The 5,871-nt window shown below is 42.6% G+C and overlaps 1 protein-coding gene across 3 annotated transcripts in view; it reads right to left on the bottom strand.

Moving 5' to 3' along the window:
* The window catches only part of LOC106808667 (putative nuclease HARBI1), a 25,006-nt gene that overhangs the window by 13,273 nt on the left and 5,862 nt on the right, over positions 1–5,871 (bottom strand). The window contains exon 2 of one of the 3 annotated variants that reach the window (XM_014811485.1): positions 4,602–4,732. The gene's annotated coding sequence lies outside the window, so the exon portion shown is untranslated. Of the gene's footprint in view, positions 1–2,812; positions 3,026–4,601; positions 4,733–5,871 lie in introns of those variants that run through there. The other 2 variants (XM_014811486.1, XM_014811487.1) reach the window with 2 other exon arrangements.

The following is a 5,871-nucleotide window of genomic DNA, read 5'->3' as shown; positions in this document are numbered from 1 at the left end:
TTAGGGTTAGGGTTAGGGTTAGGGTTAGGGCTAGGGTCAGGGTTTAACTTAGGCCTACCTTACCCAACCCTACCCTACCCGACCACCCCTACACTGTGGGCTCGCCCTGCCAGAGTGCCCGGGGATTAGTCTTACCCCTTCAGAACACACACTCGGAAACGGCCTAAGAAAATTAACCCCAGCGACGCTTACTAAAATCGCGATAGCTCCTAAACCCATAAACCAATCATGACAATTCAAGTATCACTGTAATCTACTGGCTGAGATCTATCCAGTGGTGCTATTTATTGGCTTATCTAGAAATTTTTCGACCAGTATCCCTAATATAAATATTTTAAGTACCTGTGATGCGCGCGGTTTGATCCCATTACGCAGTGAGGTTCGTAACTCCCACTTAGCCTTAGGTTCAAGGATAGAGATGATGTTTATTACTGGACATGCTCTCTTTCCTTGAGCCCACACTTACACTTGCAGAAAATTTAGAGAAAAGGCGATATGAGATTCATGTATCGATACCGTATATGTACATCGTTGATGACGTCACATAGCAACATAAGGAGGAATAAAATGGCTACCTATAACTCATAACATGGTTGAACATTGCCTCCTTATTATAGGCCATCAAGCACGCTTCACATGGTGGCAGCGGTAAAGAAACAGCAGTAATGAAGACATTAAACCGCGGTGAAGACATGGAACAATCGAAAGTGAGGCCAACCACTGTTTCGGAGGAGTTGAGTTTTATTTTTCGCCAGATTGATTTGGACATCAGGGTTCTCCCCAGGATGAAATTCAAACAGGGGGGAGGGGAGGGGAAGGGGGGGGGGGGGGAAACTAGGGAGGCATGTTTTTTTACCGTACCACTAATTAATGCGTAAAATCGCCACCACACCATAGACGGTATTTGGGGTTCTTGTATATGTAAGATATAGCCGAGTCGGTGTACAGTTAGTGTTGGGTGTGGGACAGGTTGACTGTTTGTACTTGTGTATTGTCTGCAGTGCATGCGTGGTACTGTAAAAATACACGCGCCGGTTATCCTGGTCGAATTGTGCTTCTTGGCGATCGATTTCCGTGCTGGCAAACTTTTATTGTGGTGGAATTTAATCAGGGCGGAGGTATTTTAAACGGGGCGCAACGATTGAAACAGGGGGGTTTTCCCAAACGGGGCGTGCGCGCCCCGTTTGCGCAACGTAGGGAGAACCCTGGACATGACAACGCCAGCGGCGCGCCATGCATGAACTTAGGCTAGGGCTAGGCCGATTCCCCCTAGCTACTAGCTGGATACCAAATCGCAATCAGTGTTCACAGTTTGCTGGTGATGAGATACCACAACATGGTGGCAACACTTGCAGCATACGAGAGACTGAATTAGACGAGATGAGTCACTACAGAGTACAGGCTACAGCCTACATTCCACGGCAGGCGAACGACAATGAAAAAGGCGGGAGATCACGCGCAGCTCTGCAGCTAAAGCAGGAAGGACACAGGGAGCAGAGAGATCGAATAGCCAGTCGGTGAAGAAGCCCACGGCTGTAAGACTGTTAAGAAAACTGCAAGTGCGGTATACCGTCATGGCAATAATTAAGCCGACGCGCACAAGGCCGCGAGTGCTAAGAGATAAGACTGCAACGAGTGATAGAAGAAAATTAAGGCCGTCGTATTCGCCCGCGCTGTAGACAAAAGGACGCATCTAAGACATATCTGGAAAAGCAAGTGTCATCATATGCCAATGGGAGGAGAAAACGAGGCCAGCGCAGCCAAGGACTGTAGACACATTAAGAGTTAAAGAAGAACGGTATTGTTAATATATATAGCTTGTAGGATCGGAATACCATAGCCAGTAACGAGCGGTCCCGGTTTAGTATGTGTGTTAGAGTTTGAAATGCAAGCAGCGCGCTAAATATTGTATCAATCCCGCGAATAGGCAGGTCTATAAATAGACTGAACGGGTATAGACCGAATCAAGCGAAGTGTATATTGTATGCCAATATGCTGTAGGTCCATGCGTGTATTAATGACACACGGTATATCACAGTCGAGCGCATCAGATCAAAAAGGAAGGAAGAAACTGGGGAAATGAAATCCAAATAATACTAGATGAATACGAACTAGAAATATCATTTACAGCCATAGGATTAAAGCCAAAAAGAGCCTGGAAAAAACAAGTCAAAGATGCTATACTAAAACGAGTAATTAAAAGAGACAAATTGAAAACTAGAGGCAAAACAAAAATGAACATGATAAACATTGAAACATACGGATTGAAGGAATATATGAAAGTATTATCATTTAACGATTCGTGTTTTGCATTTAAATGCAAAACTTGCATGATTGACCTAAAAGGATACTTTAAAAATAATTTTAGCGATGATAAGTGTAATAGATGTAATAACGATATGAAAGAAGATATGGAACATTTATATAATTGTGATAGTTATGAAAAATATAAGGAGGGACAAGAAATAGATAACTGGAGAAGGGACAACCATGGACTATTAAAACCAGAATTAGATTATGTACGGAAAATTCTGGCGATCCGTGACACTAACATGTAGAGAATTAGAGGCGACGTTTATCCCTTTGTTTTCTAGATGAACCCCGCACTCGTTGATTCGGGTGCCTTGTGAAATACAAGAGAGGGAACCAGATACAAGATACAAGATCGAGTAATGTTTACGTTGTCACAGAAAATTGTCTGCGCGGAAATATTCGAGTGTGCGCCGAAATCCCTGTACAAAACTGACATGACCCCTAAACATTCTTAGATCAATTGAAATGTTAAATAATATAAAAAACAAACGAAACTTACCTGCAAAATTGGGGCCAATGCGCAGTGTCGCCTAGTTTGTCGTTGTAGCATCTCGGAAAACATTTCGGTTAACCGGAACACGGTATTACGCGTAACGCGAAAACGTTCGCGACACGTCGCCTCAGTGAGATCCGCCATGTACTCAGCAGTGTCTTTTCTAATTAAATTAGGCTGTCGTGTGTAAATAACGTTTACTTGTGCTCTTCTGCGTCTTACTATCTTGTCTTCCTCGTGTCGAACTTACGAGGAATTAGGAAGTTACGAGAGGGTCTGGGCTCTCGTAATGTTAAGCGGATATTTACGAGGATTTTTCGTTCTCGTAACATTACGATGTTTCTGTCAACGGTTTACGAGTGGAAGTTAATGCTAAGACTAATGTTAAGACTAATTTTGTTTCTGACAATGGGCCCCAGGATGTGAAAATAAAAGTTCTTGTAGCTGGGCAGAGTCGAGTAGCCGTGCTTGTATGGTTAGCGTGTATTGTGACTACGGCGTGTATATAGTCAGCCGAGTAAACTGCCACGGCCGGAAGGCCAGAGCCAATAACAACAAATGTCGATACGGAAACGTTATAGACTAGTTTTTAGGAAGTGCACTTACGCCAGAAACAATTCAGCCAGCTCGTAGTGCCGACAAATATCGCTTGCCTTAAAGCGATCATTGCGAGTTTTTTTTCAGCGTTTTTCACTGTTTATTAATTCTCACTCTCATGATGCCTACCGTTGTTGCTTGAGTAACAGTAATTGTTTGAAATAACAATAAAATGTCTTAAAACCTCATGCAAAGACAAAATCATGCACGATTACAATTTTGCGTTCTCGTTGATTTTCGCTGTCATGGCTCTCACTTTCTCGCGGTACCGCGAGACGTCAAGAAGGGTGCAGTAATGCAAAAATCGCACCAGAGATATTTTTGGTCAGATGTAAACACAGAGGTCCATAGTATTAGTAGCGTAACACAAACAGGAGTGTAGGGTAAGTTGTAACCTCATAAATATTAGTCTTCAAAAGTCCTAGGGACTATAACGAAGACGGAGAGAGAAGTGGATCAAATCGATGTATCAAATGGCGTATCACCACTGCGGATTATCACACACAAATAGATGCCCCTTTGTTTTAATTATGTTCGCTTGTTTGAGACGCCATTTGTGATTTTTAAAGTCGTGACACGAAAAAATTTATTGCTGCGTATGAATGTGGTCAAATCAATTATTCTATGCTATAACTGCATAAAATCTTGGTGTTTTTAATGTTGGTGTAATCAGTGATATTTTCGCTGTCAGGTGAGATTATATTCAGCTATATTTAGTTTTTCTGAGCAAAATTCTCGCAATACTTGTTTTAACCAACACTTTTTCGATACTGCACCGAAAAGTACAAGCTCATAAATTCTCGATTAACCAACAGAAATGTGACCTTGCCAACGTGAGGCCACCTGCACTGGTAAAAACCCTACGCATCTGCGTGGCGCGCTGCGATTGGTCAACTCAACTGTACCCTTACTTGGGGATATACAGTTTGAACAATACTTGAATTGACAACTGTTGCACAATATCCAACGAGGTCATGTCTAATACCACCTAGACGTGTTTACTATACTAGACGTCAGATATTTTTCCAGTTCACGCAAACACTGACAATCATACACAAAGCCAAAATATATACACAACATATGGCATAAAATAATTATAAATTATACATATACACACACAAGTAACAATTCATAAGTATAAAAGCTAGACTGGGTCCAACCCAATATAGCATTGCAAATTATAGTGGAGTTCTCCTACCTTTTATCGTGGAGCTGCAGTCTGCTGCTCTATCCGGGAGGGCTGGCATGTCCAGGCAAGCTACCACTAGTCGAGCCACGCACTAGCTCGTCCCACGGTGTCAACGTTGCCTGCGCCATCACCTGCAAACGCTTATACACACACACTCGGTTGAAATCTATCTGGCAACATGCGCGCCACAGGCACTTGAGACAGTCAGTAAAAACTGAAAATAATATGAACGCACATTCACAAATACTACCGTACCTTAGCTCTAGAACTATAGCCCTCCGCTCCGCCGCAGGGCTATAGAACATACTATGGCAATTTCCAAGTAGTAAGCAAAGACGACTTTTTGCGCTTAATAACTTCTTCGGTACGCCAAATAAAGCACATTCTCTGTCGCACAAATGTCTTAAGTTACTGCAAACACTAAAATTAATCTGCAAACTAACGGTTAAATGTTGTAGTTTGCTATATTACTCGTCGACAAAAATTATTTACCAAATTGTCTACGCCATTTTTTGGTGCGCGGCACTAGCGCGGTTCCAGCGCTAGTGAGCGGGCACAATGTATTTCCAAGTGGAGGGGTGGGCAGGTTGCACGCGGTTGCAAACCGCGCTAGCGCTGCGCAACAAAAAATGGCGGTTTGCAACCTGTTGATTACAAGTTGATTACAAGTTGATAAACAATCTTCGTCGCTGAGTAATATAGCAAGTACAACATTCATGCAATAGTGTGCTGTTTAATTTTAGTGTTTGCAGTAACTTAAGACATTTGTGCGACAGAGAATGTGCTTTATTTGGCCTACCGAAGAAGTCATTAAGCGCAAAAAGTTGTCTTTGCTTACTACCTGGAAATTGCCATAGTATGTTCTATAGCCCTGCGGCGGAGCGGAGGGCTATAGTTCTAGAGCTAACCGTACCTCTCAATTACAGTTCCACTGTTGTGTCACCGTATATCAACTTTCCTTCATAAAAACTAACGCCGAGCGCTCCCGCGCTCGCCGTTGCGAATGTGCTGTCGCCATTATAATGATAATAATATATATAAATAGCGATGCTGATCGCTCGCGCCATATTGTCTAGATTTGAGCAACAATCATTTCAATCGAGTCAATGTAGCCACTTTCAGATGACGTAACTTTTAATATATATCTTATTATGAAATCAAACTTTGTACTCTAGATGAGAAGCGCCACAACCGTTTATGTTATTATTTTCCAACAAAACGTAAACGGGGCTAGCAGCGACCTGGCATGAAGCGCGCGGCACCGAAATTTTTCGAACGG

This window comes from Priapulus caudatus, unplaced genomic scaffold (assembly GCF_000485595.1).
Source record: "Priapulus caudatus unplaced genomic scaffold, Priapulus_caudatus-5.0.1 Scaffold294, whole genome shotgun sequence".
Taxonomy (NCBI): Eukaryota; Metazoa; Priapulida; class Priapulimorpha; order Priapulimorphida; family Priapulidae; genus Priapulus; species Priapulus caudatus.
This window is presented reverse-complemented; position numbering and strand designations above follow the sequence as displayed.